At 40.9% G+C, this 17,447-nt stretch overlaps 1 long non-coding RNA gene across 2 annotated transcripts in view; it reads right to left on the minus strand.

Annotated features, from left to right (window-relative positions):
• The window catches only part of LOC116152250 (uncharacterized), a 66,076-nt gene that overhangs the window by 36,963 nt on the left and 11,666 nt on the right, over positions 1–17,447 (minus strand). For both annotated transcript variants that reach the window (XR_010379505.1, XR_010379506.1), the window contains exon 2: positions 1,688–1,827. This is a non-coding gene — a long non-coding RNA (uncharacterized LOC116152250). The remainder of the gene's footprint in view (positions 1–1,687; positions 1,828–17,447) is intronic.

The following is a 17,447-nucleotide window of genomic DNA, read 5'->3' on the forward strand; positions in this document are numbered from 1 at the left end:
CACCTGAACTCTTCGGATGCACTTAAACACCACTGAAATACAAGAGGCTGCCAATTGGTCAGATGCAGTGAACAACAGACATTGACCTGGATACACTGTTCACAGACAGACATCTTCATTTGAATTTTAATGGAACTATTTTAAAATCCAGCAGTTGCAAAGAGGAACTCATTCTTCATGTAATAGTTTCAGCTGTGAACCACTGGAAAAAATCACCTCTGACACCAAGCTGGGAAAGAACGCAAGTCACATGTCACGCACACACGTTTAGGTAATAACAGAGCAACAACAGAATTTTCAGAAACAAGTGATACATAGCTCTATGAACACCCAGTTAGCATAGCACAAACCCCATTCAAGTGTGATTCATCAAAGGCATTTGTCTGTATAGCTGCAAAATAGTTAGAAGATGGTAGAAAACGGCTACTGGGGCTGGAATACCGTTCTCTGAATGAAAGATCAGCCTTTGCCTTTTTGAAACAATTAAGGAAATCATCACTTTCATCTTCTAAAGGCCTTTCTCATTCTCATCCCAGGCATTTTTAATCTCTTTCTTTTATGTTTCAGTTAACGTACCACCTGTTCCCTGGAAGATGTGCTTTTAGCTGAGCTACTAAAAGCAAGAAAGCATTAATCAAACATTAGCACCTTTTTTGAAGTCAAGCGTAATCTAGAAGTGGCAGACAGTGAGACCTTGACACATAATCACCTCTAACCTTTCCTTGGGAGCACATCTGCCCAGGATATTTATACTCTTCAGCAGCTTCCCTTTATCCCATGGCCAGAATTCTGAGAATTTAGGTATGTTCTCCAGCTCCACTTCAGATACTGAGAACACGTAGAGATTTCCTAATCGCTTACATGTCTCAGAGAAAGGCACATGTGTGCGCTGTCTTAACAATGTCAAGGTGTTGGTAAAGAACTTCTGCAGGCAGGGAGTTGGCAGGGCCTCTGTACCTGGGCATCACCCCATCACAGATGCTGCTTGGAAACTTCTTCCTCTAGTGGAAGAAATGTCCTTCCTATCTAATGGGAGGAAATGTCCTTCCTATCTAATTGTGGGCTTGGGATGCTATCTCAAGGGCCATGCTCTGGTCTTCTCTCTCTCCAACATTTCCTCTCCCCTGGGGAATCATATCAGTGTACATGTCAGTTCTAGTATTACTCATCTTAAAACACATACATTTTCCTTCCTTGATCCCAAATCACCAATTTACTGATTTCACTCCTCCCCTTCCAGGAAAACTGATAGGAAGAGAGGCCAGTACTTAGTGTCTTTACTTCTTCACTCTTCCCTCCAGGGCAGGCTTGCACGCCCACCTCTCCACTGAAACTGCTCTTGCTGAGTCATCAATGACCTCTGTGCTGCTGGCCCTACAAATGATAGGTATATTTCTGTCCTTGTCTCATTTGGCCTCTGAGTAGCATTTCATGCTGCTGAATACTCTCCCCTATTCATAGAGGGTCCCTTCTCCTAACTTCCATGCTGGCAGTGGTGTGCTAGAAAACTGGTCCCAAGGAGGGGAAAACACCCTGATCTGTAGCATTTTCCTTTTTCCATCATGGAAATAAATACTCCCAGAATCAAGCTCCCAGTGGTTTAACAATGGCTCACATACCACTGTTCCCATGAATGAAATCTTAACACCACTTACTCCTAGTTTTTTCCCTCAACCTCTGGCCTTACCTGCTTCTTGCATTTTGCTGGTCCTTCCTTCAGAACCAGAATTCTAAACGTTGATATTCTTTAGGCTTTGGATCTGGGGCCTCTTCTCTTTTCCTTCCTTTCTTCATAGAAGATCTCAACTATCCACATGGCTTTCTTTCCTTTAAAAATTAAAAAAAATATTGCATTTATTTTTACAATAGGCAAGAAGGTAAAAATAGAAAAAATATATAAAAATACTTCATGAAGTTTCATATCTGTTCCTGTCCCCATCCACCCCTAGCCATGTACCCTTCAGGTAAACTTTTATTAGCTCCTTGCGTATTCTTCCAGAGTTTCCTTATGTATGTGCGAATATCTGCATATGTATGAGTGTATGTGTGAGTGTGTGGATTCTTATTTTCCCCTTCTCTTACATAAATACTGTATCAAACACTATTCTGCATCTGGCTTTTTTCACTTTGCTGTATATGCTAGTGCTTTCTCTATTATCAGTAGAGAGATAGCCACGTAATAAATACTATCTATATGCTGACCACTACCAAATTCATCTGTTTCGTACAGACCTTCTACTCTGGGTTACAGACTTTCCAGCTGTTTACTTGACCCTTGATATCTCCAGTGTATCCAACTTACCATGTCCAAAATGAAACACTCATTTTCACCTCCTGTGGTGGACATTATTTTGTTGGCCCACCCAATCCCCGGGACCAGGTCAGAGCACCCTTTTCCAGCTGCTGTACCTGTTGGCTGCTGATGGCTTACAGCTGCCCCCCTCATCCAGAGAACTGACTTCAGCCAAAGTGACCCATTGTGTCCTAGAAGTATGCTCACAATCAACCACGCACTGATACTGGGACCACTTATCTTAATAGGGGACAGACAACTCTGCAGGGACATGTATGAGCACCCAAAGTTCTCCTTTGTTCCATTCTTATTACCCCTTCCCTATTCTGCTTCTCTCACTCCTTTCATGCTTTTCCTGAAGAGCAATTCTCCTAATATATAAAGATCTCCTACAAGTCAATAAATTCACAAACCCAATAGTAAAATGGTCAAAGTATGTAACAGATTGATTACAGAAAATGTGATACAAATGGCTCTTGAAACTGGAAAATATACTTAATATCATTTCCAATAGAAGCACTATCAATAAAATTATATTAAGAACAATTATTTTTAGTTATCACATTGACAATGATTAATAAGTTTGAGACATATTGTAATGACAACAGTAAGGGGAAAAAGGCATCCTCAGGTATTCTTGGAGGGAGTGTAAGTTGGTGCAACACTGTGGACGGCATCTGATGGTGCAATCAAAATTGACACCCATCTACACTGTGAGTCAGCAATGTTACTTCTGGTTGTTCATAGCAGCAAAACACTGAACCAACTTTAATGTCTATAAGTTGGGACTAGTGATATGAATTATAATACTTCCATATAATAGAATACAGTCAATAAAAAAGGAGAATATGCTTTGTGTTCTAAAATGGGTTGACTGCTAAGATAAACTGCTAGATAAAAAAAGCAAGATAAGGTATAATGCATGTATTATTCTATGGATTTTTTCAAGTGGCATAAAATATATATTTGTACATACATTAAGTATCTCTGGAAGGATACACAGGTGTGGTATAATAAAATAGAGTTATTCGGTCTTTGCCTCAATTTCTGGCACAGAGCTCCTAAAACCTTTGGAAATTCCTGAGTAATGGAAGTGTCTTCTATTAATCATAATGTGCCCCTACAAACATATCTGAGTTTATGAAGTGACTCAGGATGGGTTCCCTAGATAGTTTCAAATAGGGGCTGGTCTACAGAAAGACAAAGCAAGTAACTAGAGGGTTGGAATTTTCAGCCCTGCCTTTATGAAAGGGAGTGGGGCTGGAGATTGAGTTCAATTACCCATGGGCAGTGATTTAATCTATCATGCCCATGTAATGAAAATTCCATAAAGTCTCTTGAACAGTAAGGCTTGGAGAGCTTCCAGGTTGAAGTACACATCGATGTGCTGGGAGGGCAGTGCACCCAGAGGGCATGGAAGCTCTTCACACAGCCCCCAACCTGCCCCCTGCCCTACGCACTTCTTCCAATCGGCTATCTGTGAGTTAAATCCTTTCTAATAAACCAGTAATCATAAGCAAAGTACTTTCCTGAATTCTGTGAGTCATTCTAGTGAATTATCAAACCTGAAAGGGGACTGGGGACCTCTGAATCTGCAGCCAAATCAGACAGAAGTGAAGGGCCCTGTGGTGACCATCCATCTGTGGTTTTATACTGTCTGTACCCACCAGATTCTCCAGGGGGAAAGGTAATTGTGGTGATGACAACAGTGACAAAAATTAGAAAATTATAATGACCAGGTTGGTAACCACTATTAAAAATTCTGGTATGGCTGTTATAGTCCTTCCGCAGCTGCCCTGCTCCAGCAGTAAATATTTGCATTCTGTAGGGCAGAATACAAAGTTAACTACAACCTGGCCAGCTTGTTTAGAAAACTAATTAATTCACTTCTCTACAGCTTTAGTTTTGTTTCCTGGAAAATAGATTGAGGCAAGTTAAGAGATAATTCTGTATCTACCATTTGCAAGCTGGAGAACAGGAAGGCTGGTAATGTGATTCAGTCTGCGTTTGAAGGCCTGAGGACCAAGGGAACGGATGGTGTAAGTCTCAGTTTTAGTCCAAATGCCTGTTTCAGGAGCTCTGACATCCAAGGGCAGGAAAAGGTAGATACTTCAAGGAAAGAGAGTTGATTTGCCATTCCTCTACTTAACAAACTGAGAGAGAGAGAGAGAGAAGGAGGTAATTCTTTATTGGGAGGTATAATCCCAGGGCAGTGAGAGCGAGGAAAAAGGAATTAAAACAGGTAAGAAGAGCAAGCAAATACTAACTGGCTACTTGTTCACAAGATTGGAAAAGATGCAGCAGTTTCTGTGACCACAGGGGATATTTCTAGAGTCTGTTCAGAAAATCTGTGCCTTGAAATGGTCCACTGGACATAGGAACAGAGAGAATGTTTACCTGCTGTCTTCCTCCCATCTCCATTTACCCATTGGTTAAAGGTCACCTTATAGAGATAACACCTCTGCAATTCCTGGTTGTATCACTTGGTCCCTTTGGCACTTCATTTAAGTTCAGAAATGGTGAGAGGAAGAGAGATATGGAGTGTGGGCATCACACTAAACAAAGCCAATGTCACAGTGATGAGGGAGGCAGAGCAGGCAGTCATGGTCTGGGAGACAGACGAGGCCATGAGAATCTGAGGAGTGCATACAATGCCTTCATCTAAAAGAAGGATGCTGTGTGGCAACTTACCTGGATATATAAAATAAGGAAAAGGGATTTAATTAGGAGATTTTTTTTAAAAAAGAAAGAAAACAAATATAAGGGTATACAATACAGCCAGAAATGAGGACAGTGCAAGACTGCTATCCTTACGCACTTCTTATGCTCCAAGCTTTCCAGCAGCCATCACCAGAAGGAAAGCCTGATCAGGTCTACTGTTTATGGGATTCATTCATAAATGTGTAGAGATTTAGAACCTGGGCTTTTGAGTCAGAGTTGCATTTAAGGGCTCAGTCACTGTGAGCAACAACTCTTAACGTCTCAACTCTCCATGGGGAAAATCATGGTACCTGTATCAGCAAGTTGTTGTGAAGATTAAGTAAGGTAAGAGATGTAAAGAACCTGAAACTGTGCGTGGCATATAGAAAGGCTCAGTAAACGTTGGTCAGGAGAAGTACAACTCTAGTTAATACCACCTTCCTTATAAAGGTCCTCTATAAAGATTCTGGGATAAAAGTCAGCAAAATATCCATTCATCAGTTAAAACAACGAACTCCAAAAGCATGTTGTTATCAGTGACCCTGAACCAAGACCGACAGCATCACCCTAATGTGCAGCTCAGGCAACACATTTCCGTGGCGACCCAGTCTGTACCAGCCCAAGCACACAGCGCTCCGCAGCTTGTGCCTCATCTGTAGCTGGAGTGGGCTGTCTGACTTGGGGTACATGGACAGACTGAGGGAATGTAAACAACAGCTTGAGCATGTGGACAGAGACTTTCCAGTAGTGTTGTCCAATAGAAATATTAAGAATATAACTCTAATGACATTTATAATGTTCAAATTGTCAAAAATTTGTAACTTTTCAGTAACCACATTTTAAAAAGAAATAGGTGAAATTACTTTTACTTATCCAATATACCCCAATATTATTTCGACATGTAATAAATATAACATACTACAGAGAGATCATTTACATTCTTTTCTTCATAACATGTTTTCAGAATCTGGTGTGTGTTATACATGTGCAGCCCATCACAATCAGAATGAGACACATTTCAAGTGCTCAAAAGCCATGCAAGTCTGCTGCACTGGGCAGCTCAGGGCTGTAACTTTTATCACACTTATTAAGAACCAATGATGAGGATGGATGGACTTCATGAAATTCTATGTATTACTGCCTTTTTATTAACTGAATCCTCATTTTTTTTAAACTGAAATTCTATACGAAAACAGAATTATCTAGTTCTACAGGTACATAATTATGGTTGACATTAAACAATGAACTATAAACATGAACTTGGTTAGACCATTCAAACTGTAGATAAATTGTTAACAGTCCTGTTTACTCCCCCCAAATATCATCTGTGTCTACATAAACACTGATATTATGTATTTACATGAAGAGGATCATTATACTGTTCATCCTGTCCTGAACATTGGTTTTTCAGTTAATAACATATCTTAGAGGATTTTCCATGTTAGAATATGATACCCACTTCATGTTTGTTCCAAACAGTTATATGGTATTTGATTATAGCAACGTACAAGAATGTATTTAACCAATCCCCTTTGGATGGTCCTATAAGCTGTTTCCACCTTTTTTCCCTCTTTTATTTGGCTGTTACAGACACTCTTGCAATGATTGTGCTTGTTCACAACCTTGTTCATGTCCTTATTTAGCTGGTGTACAAACTTTTGCAAGGAGTTCCTAGATATAAACTTAAAATTTTGATCAGTTTGCCAAATTTCGCCAAAAAAAGTTACTCAAGTTTATATTCTCAAAAAACGTAATATCTGTCCCTATGCCCTAACCAACTATTGAGTTTTATACATTTTTTTCACTTTGCAAATCTAAGTAAAAGTGATAACTCAGCTTTGTTTTGATTTGCATTTCTTTAATTGAGTGAGGTTCTTTTTACGTTTTTGGCCATTTGCTTTTATTTTCTGACAGCCTATTGTATAGGTTACACAGTTTAATACACACAGTTTGCTATGGTATTCATTTTTTTCATGAATCCTTTTTCTCTCATGTGCGAGAAGTTTTCTTCTTTACTCTGTCATTTGTCTTTTTATTTTGTTTATGGAGGTGTTTTTGCCTTATTTAGATTTTACATTGTTATGTGATTGAATTTATCAATCTTTTCCTTTATCCTTTTCTTTTCAACAGATGTTTAGCTGGACATTTTCCAGATGTGTTAACTATAGAAACATAAAGCAAAAATGTTCACGGTAGAAATATCAAAAATGCAGATAAGGGGATGTAAGAGAAAAAATGGGCACTAGTATTCCCACCATTAGAAAGTAATCCTGTTTTGCTGTGTCTAGTTTTTTAATGCACCAATTTTTCTTGATAATGAGCGAATTGGAGGCAGACTTCCCAAGCATACAAGGAGGCATAGTAGAATAATATTTTTTAAGTACTAATGTAATATAATATTAATTAATGTAATAGTTTAACAAGTTTAATTAAAACATTATGCAAACTTTAATAAGTTTAATTAAAATTAATTAATATATGTTTAAAGATGAATGGTTTTTATCCCTAGAGTGTTCCCATACTTTGGGCCAGCATTTTCCCTATTTACTCTGACTGATGAAGACCCCACCGGCTATGAATGAGGGAGAATGGGGAGACACTGCTGTGGGTCTCTAGCACAAGGCTGACCCCTTTCTGGGCTAACAGGAATTGGGGGGCTCAAGAGCCAAGAGTCTGCCTTGTCTTCCCAGGGGGTCCCAGGAAAATGACGAAGGTCTGAGATTGTCTTGCCCTTTGCCCTAGTGTGTGAGTCAGGAAGAAGAAATTTCAGCATAGCAGGTTAGTCCCAAGTCTCCCACAGCCCAGAGGGGCCAGGAGTGCATCCATGCTTGTGCAAGATGGGTACAGGAGTATTTCAAGGAGGCCTGGCAGATTAGCAGATGCTTCATATTGGGAAGAGGCGGCCCAAGAGCAGATGTCAGCACTGTCCTCATATCAAAGGCCAGATGGGAACTCGGTTGCTTCTGTGGATGCCAGCGGGGAGAGATGCTGACAACTGATGACTCCAAGGAACAAGGACACAGGAGAGGATGCCAGCATGGACAGATGATAACCAAGGACCAGATGAGCCCCCTCTATGTCCAGATGTTCTATTAGTCTCCTCCCAACTCCCCAGGGCGAATGCGGGAGGGAAGGAGAAAAACCCTGAATGGATCATGTTTACTGAGAATTGTCTTATTTCCAGTTCTGCCATCACATAGAATGGGGCCTCAAGGCAGAAATTAGAGTCAGTTATGGAAAATACAGGTTTTCACATTTTTGCATACCTGAATTTTATGGTCAGAAACACTATAACCACTACAAAGGTAAGACTGAACTGAGACATCAGAGAAGGCCTTTGATAAAAGCATACTAGAAATATTTTCCACTCTGGAAAAAAAAGGCTTGTCGTCTGAAAAAGGAATCTAGACTGTAGAAAAAATTGGCAGACAGAAGGAGAGCAGTGGGGTGATTTCTCTTTGCTGCGTGGACAAGTGTGGGAAAGTTTTGGTGACACATGCAGCAGTTGACAGAAAAATGTAGTAGAAAGGCAGTATGTCACTCTACGGACTTATCTTGACGCTCTAGAAAGCATGGGTCTGCAGCCTGCATTCAAGATTCGTAGTCTTATAGTGAATCTACGAAAGAGGTATTTGTAAATTCCTAATGTTCTGATAGTTCCCACTTCTGCTCAGAGAGACATATAACTATGCTCAATGGTACACAAAGTTTAGAAATAGACAGTGATGACTGTATTGTCATCCCCAAACAGATGTATTCACTAAAAGCAGAGGTTCTCAACCCTGGCTGTTCATTAGAATCATCTGAGGAGCTTTTAAAAATGTTGATTTGGGGACTCAACACCTCCAAGATTCTAACTGAATCAGTCTGAAGTGGTTTGCGATCATGGGATGCTAGAGAACCAGGGGAGGACAGGAAATTGATTTTGCTTTGCTGAGCACCAGCCATTTGGACCCTCCTATGGAAAATACTGCTGGTTGTCCCCTATATTAGGAAGAGATCTTCTAATTTGTAGTTGGGTTCATTGTCACCTAAAAGAAAGGCTGTATTTCGCGGTGTCTTTGCATCAAAGTCTGGGCCTATTGACTAAGTTATTTTGCCTCTTTTCCCCTTTGCGCTGAAAATTTAGAATGTGTTTGGCTACTAGTAGCAGAAACTCCAGCCCATGGTGGCTTAACAATAGGGTTCATTTTCCTCCCATAACAATAGGTCTGAAAGCTGGCAGCTCAGAGCTGAAGAAACAGCTTAAAGATGTCATTAAGTCCCAGTCTCTTCCTCTATTTCCACTCTGTCAGTGGCTTCTCACATCATGATAAGTGACACAATGGTTGTCACAACTCCAAGCATCAGTTCTTTGTTTAAGATAGGAAGATGATGGGAGGGACATCTCCAGCTATTTCTGTCTTTTTTATTATTAAGAAAAGAAACCACGTTCACAGAATACCTTAGCAGACTTCCAAATATATCTCATTGGCTAGAACTGTGACTGGTGGCCACCCCCAAGAAAAGAGAGGCTGCTAATGAGTATGTAGATTTTCTAGCCTCAACACTGGGAGGGAGAAGGGGGATGGAAAAGATGTCAAGGTCCATCCATCACATTCACCAACAACTTCAAATCAATCAGCCTTTCTGCTCACTTTACCTTATGGAATTGCTCTTGAATCTCCACAGTCATTTCTCTTCAATCTCCACAGCCACTTCTCTAAGTCAAAACCACATTATTTATAGGCTCTACTTTTGCCAAAAAAAAAACCCCTCCAGTCTTTATTTGCAATGTGCATTTGCTGTAGTATTTAGGAATTTTCAATCTTGCTATAAAAGACAGAACATACTCGACTCATGCAACTCTTAAGAAGTATGAAGTATTGGCAGCAAGCAAACAAAGAGCTTCTGAAATACAGGCAAAACTAACAGGATGTTTAAGAATAGAGAATGATTAAGCGAGTACCATGTGAAACTTCGGTAGAATTCAAAAGATATGTTAAAAAATAGTAAGTTATTAACCTGTGAGACATGCAAAGAATACGTAGAACTAATAGAAAATACAATACAGCAAACAAGAGAGTTGCTTGTAGACAGAAAGGGATGATTGTGCAGCACTATTTACAATAGTCAAGACATGGAAGCAACCTAAATGTCCATCAGCAGATGACTGGAAAAAGATGTGGTATATACATATACAATGGAATACTACTCAGCCATAAAAAAGAATGAAAATTTGCCATTTGCAGCAACATGGATGGACCTAGAGATTATCATACTAAGTGAAGTAAGTCAGATAGAAAAGACAACTATCACATGATATCACTTATATATGGAATCTTAAAAAATGGCACAAACTTTTTTTAAAAAAAGAAACAGACTCACAGACATAGAAATAGAAAACAAACTTATGGTTACAAGGTGGGGAAGAAGGGTGAGGGTTAAATTAGGAGTTTGGGATTTGCAGATACTAACTACTACATATAAAATAGACAAACAACAAGGTCCTACTATATAGAACAGGGAACTACGTTCAATAGTTCGTAATAACCTATAATGATAAAGAATGTGAAAAAGCATATGTATGTATAACTGAATCACTATGCTGTACACCAGAAACTAACACAACACTGTAAATCAGCTATACTTCAAATAAAAAAAAAGGGATGATTTTGCTTTCACTGGGGTGACAGTGATCTGTCATTCCTTATCAGTCACCCAATGGTGACACCCAGTATGACTATGATTGCCGACAGGCTCCATGTCTGCTCTGCTTATGTAGTACAGATAAAACTTGTAGCTTTTCAGCAGGCTATTTGGAAAGCTGCAGCTGTGACCAGGTGGACTTGCCCTGTCCACCTTCAATAATGCAAGTGTATCTTTGGCCTCAGGTACCTTCCCTCTGTGGGCCCTTTGCTGCAACCTCAGTTTAGGTCCTTGTAACCACACCATCAGTGGGATGGCTGATGCGAGTGAGGGTAGGGACAGAAGGACATATAAACGCAACTCAGCTAGCATGGTCCTTTCACCTGCTTACAGCCTAGTCTAACTCTGTTAACTTACTCCCTTTCTTGCCACTTTGCTTCTTGCTGTGTGTTTTGGATTGATTTAATGAACTATGTGATTTGAGCATTTTCATTTCCACAGTGAGCTTTTCTGTTGGGTGGGAGAGCTTGGCTGTGATAGCTTCCTGATTGTGTATTTGGAGGCTACATTGTACCAAGGTCATTGCCCACATTACACTATTCCTCTGCATTTGCCCACTTCAATACACCCTCCACATAAGGCCACAGAGTCATCTTTTAAAATTGCAAATCTGATCAGGGATCACCCCTGTTTACAACCTTTTGGTGTTTCACCATTGCCAACAGGGTACCATCAATCTCTCTAGAAAGGGTTGTGCTCCTGGAGAAGCAGAATCTGAGTTGCAGGTTAGCATTCAGGAGATGTATTAGGAAGTACTCTTGAGAGCCTTTTATCTGCCCAACCACCCAACATTGACAAATCGTTGGGTGTAATGGCTCCTAGGGTAAGGGGTGTGACCTTGGGTGAGTAGGAGCTAGAGAATGAGTTCTTCATTGCTACAGGGGGTATCTGGGCAGCACAACACAGTCCTAGAAGGCTTTACATGACTGGTCACTGCCTCTCTTTCCATCTCATCTCTTGTTTTTTTCTTCATTAAATGCAAAGCCACTAGAACTAGTTGCATTATTCAAATATACCATGCTCCTTCTTCCTCCATGCCTTACTGCTTTGCTCCTCCTGCTTCAGGTGTCCTTTCTGTCCACGGCTTTCACTCCTGCCAACCCAGACCCACCACTTCTCAGACCACACCTCTCATCCAAGCCACCCACTGCATCTGCCAGTTAGGCTGGCCCTGCTCCACTCCTTCTCTTGGTCTGCAGTTCACCTGCAGCTCTGAACTGGCAGGGTTGTGGGAAGAGGGATCTGAAGCCCTTGCATGAGGCATAGGTGATGAGTGTTGAGACAGCAGGGATCCAAGGCAAGTCATGCCCCACATTCTAAAATATCTCCTCTCTCCAAACATCCCCCTTCCCTCTCACCGTCCCCTGCTACCCCAAATCCAGTCATGAGAAACCTGGATTCATTTTGGAACAGAAGACTGCACACTGTAGTTCTAAACTGTGCTTTAAAATTTTAATAGTAGGCTAAATTGAAAAACACATAGGGAGCATTTTGAAGATGCCCTGCAGCTGGATTTGTTTATGCAAGAGCAATTTTGCTGCCTGGCTGCTTCCCACTGAAAGCACAGAGGATGTGCTGAAATGCTGCCACTGTAAACAAAACTGGATCAGGCAGAAGCCTCTCTTGCACTGACAGACCTACCTTATAAGTTGCTGGCAGTGATGCTATTTGATTGGCAGGCACGGTGCTAGGAAGCAAGTGGTTTCCAAAATCAGAATTGAAAGGGAGGAATCCCACAACACAAGCTTGAAAAATATCAGCACTGGAAGGAACTTTAGAAATCAAGTCCAGCTTCTATAATCAGAAACTGAGGAACTAGGAAGGTGAAGGTACTTCATCCTAAGTCACACAGTTTATGAGTGGTAGCTGAACTAAAACCCAGGTTTCCCGGCTCCCAGTTTAACTGTTATTCTGCTATATTGTATTCAAGTTCACTACTTTTCCTTAGTGTTTTCACTTTTGCTGTTGTGCATTTCAGAGGATCATACATAATCCCTATGATCAGAGTAACTGCATATGGAATAGCTGTGGGTTGTGTCACCGGGAAGAACAGTTAACAGATTCCTTAATTGGACTTTTGTGCTCATTTCTCTCCTCAAGGCTAATTACTTGTTTAATTAGGCATTTTGCCTTGATCATAAATGCAATCGCATTTGATGACTCGACTCTGTGCTGTGAGGGTCCAACATATGTATGAAATGTTACCATTAGAACTTGGGAAAACTAAACAACTAATTAGCTTTGAGATATTTAAACAGGGGCAAATTCATACATTTTAGAATTATTCTCTATTTTGTATATAAATTCACACATGTATAAAAAGCCATAAGGGAACTGAATTATTTGTGGAAATCATGGTTTATTATTTCCCTATTGGGGGGGGTAAAGCCTCCAATCTGCCATTGAGTTAAAGCAATTTAATACTTAGTGTTCCTATGACACCTTTCCTCCCTGCAGCTCAAAGTACATAATACATATCAACTTGGTAATCCTCACCACAGTACAGCCAGAGAGAGTAGACGGCAGGTATAATCCTCTTGATACACAAGGCCAAGAGTCTGCTTGGAAATCCACTGCACAATTGACTTGTGTGCTAAATGAATTATCAGAGTATTTGTATGCTGGCTGGAAATTGCTGTTCAACCTAAATGTGGCTGGTTGTTTGCGTCTGGGCATCTTCTCAAGTGAGAAAAGAGAAAATAAGAACATGAGTGTGTATTGCTGAGTTTTAAAAAACCAAATTGCAAACTATGTGGATTAATACAGGCTTAATTTTCTTAAGATCTCCTTGGCTATTGTTAAAAGAACACCAGAAAGATTGAATATATGGAATAAGCAAACCAATAATAACAATAATGATTATAATTTACTGCATTCCTACTCTAGCTCAGATGCAGAGGTGAGTATTTTATATATGTTCCTCTAATCACCACAACAATCCTGCAAGACAGGCATAATTACCCCTATTTTTCAGATGAGCATTTATGAAAATTTAAGATACATCTTCCAAAGTGGTGGCACTGGTTAAAGGGACTCAAGGCCAGACTCACTGTTCAGAAGCATCTCTTCTCCTTTTCCCCAATTTTCTGCTCTACACCCCTCACTCTCTCTATTTATTCAACAAACATTTATTGAGCACATACTCTGCCAGGCAGGCACCAGGCATTGAGTATATGATTGTGAACAAAGCAGTCATACGTTCTGCCCTCACAGAGCTTGGCTTCTAGGCTGAGGTCTGGATTTCTACAAGGAAGTGGTAAGAAACAAACGGAATAGAATTAGGTGTGAGATGACACCTGGCAAAGAGAACAAAAGACACAAATAAAAGATGGAGACTGTCTAACCCAATACTGATTTCAGAGTTGGAAAGTGTTATACTTTTCACTTCTCTTTAGTGATTTTATTTTGGTCATTTGAATATAAGCCTAGTACCAAGCATCTTACTGTGGAAAGGAGAGGTGATACAGTTTATAACAAGATGGCAGGGCTGCCAGCTGGTCCAGCACAAAATGGATTCTTGAAGAACAGTCAAATTTTAAGTGACGTATTTCCATAGAATAAGCTGCACACAGGATGGTGGAGCTTAGGTGGTAACCTAACAAGTCTCTTCAACACGTCACATTTCCACCTGCCCAGTCCACAAGACATTTTCTTTGTCAGATGACAACATCTCCCTCATTATCTACCTTATGTCCTAAGTGGGCTGAACAGTTCTCTCCAAAATTCACACCTGCCCATCACAACTCTCCACAACAATGTCATTTCTTTCTTGGAGACATTCTCTTCCATGTTCAATCCACATTTCACGACACTTTAGCACCTGTTCTGTTGCCCCACCCAGCTCCATGCCACCTGCAAATAACTGTAGCTTTTGCTACCTGGTAATCTCCAGAGTGGACTACATCCCCCTCTCCCCAGCCAGGCCATCCATCCACCTGGGGCCCCAAATGGCCACCTCCAAAACTGGCTTTTAATTGTGTCTTCTCATGAGCTCAGAAACACTGCACTTGGAGGGTCCTTCCCTCCTCAGAAGTAGTCCAACATGAGAAAAGTCATTATGAGTGGGAATCTGTGGATTTACCCAACCCCTCTACAGTGAAAGGGCCTTGCCCTGGCATCTGCTATAGGAGGGCTCAGGGCACCAGTGGGGAAACACACTGTACCCTGTCTGGCATCACTAGAGCAAGCAAGGCCACATGGAATAGACTCTATTCAACAGAGAAAAAGATTCACTCACCTTTATTCCTTAATTAATCCCAGCACCAATCCCTAACCTTCTCCAGAGAAAATATTTCCCCACAAACAAAGCCTATTAGAATGTGAGCAGGAAATTTACCATCACTCTATGTGCATGAAATTCCATTTTTCATCTAAAGCTTGCATAAGTTTCAAATGAAGCTCCTTTTTCTTAGGAAAGAACACTGTCTTTGTTTTCTGGGCTGTATTGTTTTTTTATTTCTATTATACATGTGTTTGGGCCTGGAGGTTATAAATAAGGTTCTGGTCTAGATAAAAAGAGCAGGAAATAAAATTAGGAATGTCTCTGGATGCCAGGAACAAAGCTATTGTAGTGATAAGTAGACTGAGCAGTAATTAATTAATGAAATGATTATGTTTCCAAGGAGAAGAACAGAGGGCAATTTTGAGGTAGAGTCGGGCAGAAAATAACTTGTTTATAGGAAAAAAGAATGCAAGATCTGACTCCTGATTTAATGGTTCTCAAAGTGTTGGTCATAGTACACAAGCATTAGCATCAACTGGGAACTTGGAAATGCAAACTCAGGCTCCATCTTTAACCTACTGAATCAGAAACTGGAGGTGGGGACCAGCATCCCGCGCTACAGCAAACCTTCCTGGTGATTCTAACGTTTAAGAACCACTGGGTTAAAAACTCCTCTTCTGTAGGGAGAATATTTAATTCCTGGTGTAGGAAAAAGCTGGGGCAAAGAAATCAAGGGTCAATTTTGTTCCACTTAGGAAACCTGTCCCCCCTGGTCTCTGGGTCAAGGCTGGGAAAGCCTAGGAGCAGAGGCCCAGGTGCCCCGCTGGTTCCTTTAGAATTCAAAGGAGGGCTTCAGAGCTGAGCTGCCAAAGACTTCGTAGCCAGACTAATTAGTCTTTAGGAATTTCCTGTAAGAGTTTGAAGAGTTTGAAGAGTTGGAAACTTACAACCAATTGCCCTGGTGAAGTGGGGGAAAAAAAGAACCAACGACATTGCTGAAGTACCACAAAAGCCCTTCCTCCCTAAGAGGGACTGAAGGCAGCTTGTTTCTGTGTAGTAGGCTGTGAAAAGCCATTCCTTTCCTCTGATGGGAACTGGGCTCAAGGGAGTTTCCCTTCTAGCAAGATGCTGAAGAATAAACCAAATGCTGGCCAAATCTCAAGCTGGGGTCCACAGGCCAGCCAGCTTCCTGCTTGCCTGCTTTTCTTCCTAGACACCCCTTTTTTTTCTCTCCTATGTTCCTTCCTTCAGCGTGGTCAGACGCTGTGGCTGTGACAGATCAGTCAGTGTTGACTGCTGGGGCCACCAGTACCAGACATAGAATCTGGAGTTGGAGTCCTTTGTTGTAACCTCTTGGGACTGTTTAGATGCTCTCTAATGTCCCTTCCAGATCTGATGTTTTTCTGCTGAAAATTTTCCCGTGGTCAAAAGTTTCATCCCAGTAAGAAACACAGTTAGAATTCTAAGACCTATCACCTGCCTTTCTCAAACTCACCAGTCCAGCCACTGCCTTCTGTCAGATGTCCCACTTTAGCTAATCAGCTTCTCAGGACTGTCCCAATTTTGAGATCACTGGCTTATGCTTCTTCCCTGAATTCCCTCCATCATGCACACATTTGTGCATTTAGCCAAGGCCGATTAGGCACTGACTTCAGACTGTGCTCGAATCCTTGGGCTTCAGGAGTGTTACGGGGCAGGGCCATGTGTCTTCTCACATCTCTGTCTCTGCTTTTGTGGTACCCTGCCCTCTGCCTAGAACTACCTTCTCCTTGTCTAACTGGTGGCTGCTTACTTAACCTTCATAGCTAAGTTAAAATGCCATCTCCTCACTCTAGCTTTCTCTGATCACCCCATGATCTCAAGTATATGAATTTTCTCCCTTGTGTTTCCATAATTATCATCTAGTTAGCTAGCTAGCTATTTATCTATCTGCCTGTCAGTCTGTCTAACTATCTATCTATGGCACATCTCTATTTTAAACAGTTAGACTTTATTCCACATATACATCTTTCTGCACCCTGATAGGCTGGGAAATCTTTAAAGGCAGGAATCACATGTTACTGATCATGGTATCCTCATGCCTAGCACATGCTTTGTATGTGTGGAATTAGTAGTGTGGAATTAAAGTGCATTGATTTAAACTTCTACGTTTTTATGCTGTTTTTTAGCATAAAGAAAAGTTGAAAGTCTTTTTCTTCTAACTTGCCCGTAGGTATTTATTTTTAGTTAGAGCAATATTCTAGAAGTGGACAATAAATATATGACTATAGTTGTCAAAGGAAAACCAGAGCTGGACAGTCGGTAAAGTGGTAAATAAATTATGTTCAGGACTTTTCCAATGGGGGAAAAGAGATCTCAGTATAGAACTGGGCTCAGTTCTAAATCCATCATGGGCAAGTGGGAAATGTGCAGCCAAGAAGCAGATGGGGATCAGTGGGTGGAAAATTAATAAGGAGAAACACTAGGGGTAAGGGGCATTCTGGCTAAACTGACCTAACCAGATCTTTGCTGAAGACACACCAGGGTGATCTGACGTCACCTGGA

Source organism: Camelus dromedarius, chromosome 3 (genome assembly GCF_036321535.1).
Source record: "Camelus dromedarius isolate mCamDro1 chromosome 3, mCamDro1.pat, whole genome shotgun sequence".
NCBI classification, from domain to species: domain Eukaryota; kingdom Metazoa; phylum Chordata; class Mammalia; order Artiodactyla; family Camelidae; genus Camelus; species Camelus dromedarius.